The 3,455-nt window shown below is 44.6% G+C and overlaps 1 pseudogene across 1 annotated transcript; it reads right to left on the minus strand.

Annotated features, from left to right (window-relative positions):
* Window positions 1-1,315: 1,315 nt before the first annotated feature.
* LOC311356571 lies at window positions 1,316-3,206 on the minus strand (annotated as a pseudogene). The gene is made up of 6 exons: window positions 3,199-3,206; window positions 2,666-2,828; window positions 2,299-2,498; window positions 2,002-2,178; window positions 1,463-1,682; window positions 1,316-1,373 (listed from the first exon to the last, which is right to left on the minus strand). The product of its transcript is annotated as an uncharacterized misc_RNA (transcript).
* Between the last annotated feature and the right edge of the window lie 249 nt (window positions 3,207-3,455).

Genomic DNA, 3,455 nt, shown 5'->3' on the forward strand with positions numbered 1-3,455 from the left:
TTTTTATTTATAAGGAACAGGAACCAAGTGCAACAGAGCAATGCACTGAAAGCCAGGAACTGGTGGATGGCAATGAAGAGGTGAGGTCCTAAAAGCAGAAATCCAGGCATTTTAAAATAAATAAATAAATAATCCAGCAAAATAAATTGAGTTACATCAATCTTCAATTTTTGTTTACATTTTATCAGGGAGAGGAACTAAGTCCATCAGAACTTACTGAATGGCAAGAAATTGTGGATGAGGAAGACCATGGAGAGGTGAGGTCATCACATAACTGAAGAAAAAAATATATTTTAGAACAAGTGTTGCATGTTGCATAGTGCTTGTAATGACATTTTGTCATTTTGTTGTTGTATATTGGCCGCTCACAGTACTCAGTCACCCTAGAAAAACAAACCTGTGTGTTAATGGACTGATTTTTCCATTAAAACAAGCAACACTACAGGGTAATGAACAACAATATTTCACCCTGTGACATTCAATTTGTACATGGTCTGTGTCAGGAACAGGACCCAGGTCCATCTGAAATAGACAAAGACCTGCAGGAACAGGCAGATGAGCATGAGGAGGTGAGGCCCGCACATATCTGGAGAAAAACCTTAAAGTATTGAAATAATCCTACAGACAGGCAGCAACAATGATCTTAAAAAAAAGTCAACATTGACATCTGCATTCTGTTTGCCAAATATGCAGACCTCAATCCTACTGGACTACTCCACAAAAATACAACCTGCTACAACTATTTACACACTGAACTATTTACACTTACTCACATCCAATGAACTAACTACATTTCAGGAGCAGCCAGCTACTCACACTGAGGGGATCCGCCCTGACCACCCCTTGGATGGCCCGTACCAGCCCAGTGCAAGAGACATTGAGCCACAAACTCTGCTGAATCTGACTCTTAAGTTCCAGGATATTTGGTACGAAGCATTCCCTTGGCTGCACTACAGCCAGCAAGTTAAGGGGGTTTTGTGTTTCCCTTGCATGACTGCTTTTGCAAACCAAAAGTCCACATTGGCCAAAAGCGCTGAGCAAACATTTATCTCAGCAGGCTTCCGAAACTGGAAGAAAAGTAGGGAAGCTTTCAGCAGACACCAAAACGGCAAGGCACATTTAATTGCTTTGAATACAGAGGCGCACATACATGATTCCATAAGAATTAAACTGTGCAGGCCTTCAGCAAGGGCCCAGGAGGCAGCCAGGTTGGCTCTGTTACAAATTGTAGGTGCTGTGAGGTACCTCTCAAAACAGGGCTTGGCTCTTAGAGGCCATTCCAATAAGCCATTCCAATAAAACTTCCAGAATTATCTCAAAGATAAGGCAGAGGATGACCCCAACCTGGCAAGCTGGCTGAAGCGAGAGCAGCCCCACACAAGCCCTGAAAACCAAAACGAGATACTGAGCATTATAGGTAATATTATAATTAGGGGGATAGTCGCAGAGATTTCTGCCTTACCTGTGCTTCAGTACTTCCTCATCATGGATGGAACACAGGACGTCAGTGGCACAGAGCAGATCTCCATCTGCCTTCGCTATGTGAATCAAGACCTGGAGCCAAGGGAGGAGTTTGTGGGCTTGTTCGAGGCCTCAAGCACAACTGCCGAGCACCTCTGGAGAATTGCCTCTGATGTGCTGCTCCGTCTCAATCTTCCACTCTCGGGTCTTCGTGGCCAAACCTATGATGGAGCAGCGAATGTCAGGGCACCTATCTGGTATGCAAGCTTTGGTCCGCAGAGAACAGCCGCTTGCCACTTTTGTGCACTGTGGTCCTCACTGTGTAAATCTGGTCCCACAAGCAGCCTGCACATCCACACCAGTTGTGAGAGATGCCCTCCAGCGGATCCATGACCTGGGCTGTTTGTTTGGCCAGTCTGGGAAATTCAAAACAATCTTTAAACAGATAGCCATTTTCAGATATGGCTCATTCACCACCATTAAGCCTCTGTGTGCTACTAGATGGACTGTGCGAACACCAGCAATCAAGTCAGTCCTCACCCAATATGAGGTGGTCTTGGCTGCATTGGAGGAGATGGCTTCAGCCAAAGGGGCAGTCACAGCTCCTCGAGCAAGTGGGCTTCTTGACCAGCTCCAGAAAGGCAACACGGTGCTTGGCCTTCTCCTTGGGCAGGCTCTTGAAGCTGGAAGGTCTCAATAAAAGTTTGCAAGGGAGAGCTGTAACAATTGGAGGGATGTTACAGGCTGTCGATTGCACAAAGAAAGCTTTTGTGGCACAGAGAACAAGCGAGACATTTATGAAGATTTACTCGAGAGCTGTAGAACTCACCACATCACTTGATCTGCAGCCAATCAATCTTCCACATATTCGGAAACCATCCAACCGATATGGTGGGCCTGCAAACACTCACACCCCATTTTCTGCAGAGGACTTTTTCCGGGTGCAGTTCTTCTCTGCCATTGATACGGCAAGCATGCAGCTGGATGAGAGGTTCAACCAGGAGGGCCTTGGCCATTTGGCCATGTTGGAGGAACACCTACAGTCGGGAGAAATTAGTGAGGTAGTAGAGCTCTACCCAGAACTGGATTCACAGCTGCTGCCAATGCAGCTAGCTATGCTGAAGGCAAATTACAAATACAATTCTAGTCAGGAAATAATCAATATCTTGAAGACCATGGTACCAGAAGTTAGGCGGCTGTTTACCCAAGTGGAGGCTCTTGTTAGGCTGTTGCTTGTCGTCCCAGCGTCTTCTTGCGAAGCTGAACGGAGCTTCACTGCACTGCGTCGTCTGAAGACGTGGCTCCGCTCCACGATGTCGCAGTCACGACTAAACAATGTCTCAGTCTGCCATGTCCACAGGGAGAAGCTAGAAAAAATAACCAGACAGAAAATAGCTATTGCCTACATTGGCACATCGGAGAGGCGTGCACATTTGTTTGGGGCATTTTAAAAGGTAGAATATGCTTTTTCAGTATTTGTTTTCAGTAGTTGTCCTGCTTGGCAGCATTTACACACACCCCTGTTTTATGTTCTGCTAGAATTTAGAAGAAAATAGTTATTAAAGTTATTTTTGCAATCAATTGTATATATTGTATATAATTGTAACACACACACACACACACACACACCGTTTTGTGTTCTACTAGAATTTCTTTGCAATTCAATCTTTTTGAGTTCTTTTTGCAATCAATTAAAAATAATCAGAATTCACATACATATCTGGTCACAGTTCTTACTTTGGCATTTTCACAACAACGTAGTGCACGTGCAACCACCTTTTCAGTCAACTCATAGGCCCTTGCAGCAGGTCTGGTGTGGAGCTCAACAGGCCTAGAGAAGGACCATAATACAATGGATTGGCATCAGTGTCAGAAATATAACCACTAGGCCTACACACTTGGAATTGTGTTACACTAGCCCACCATTAACAAGCTTAAAGACATTTAGAGTTTAAATTAACTCTGTCACTCAGATATATGGGCAATGATGGGCA

Source organism: Micromesistius poutassou, assembly GCF_964030765.1.
Source record: "Micromesistius poutassou genome assembly, chromosome: 12".
NCBI classification, from domain to species: domain Eukaryota; kingdom Metazoa; phylum Chordata; class Actinopteri; order Gadiformes; family Gadidae; genus Micromesistius; species Micromesistius poutassou.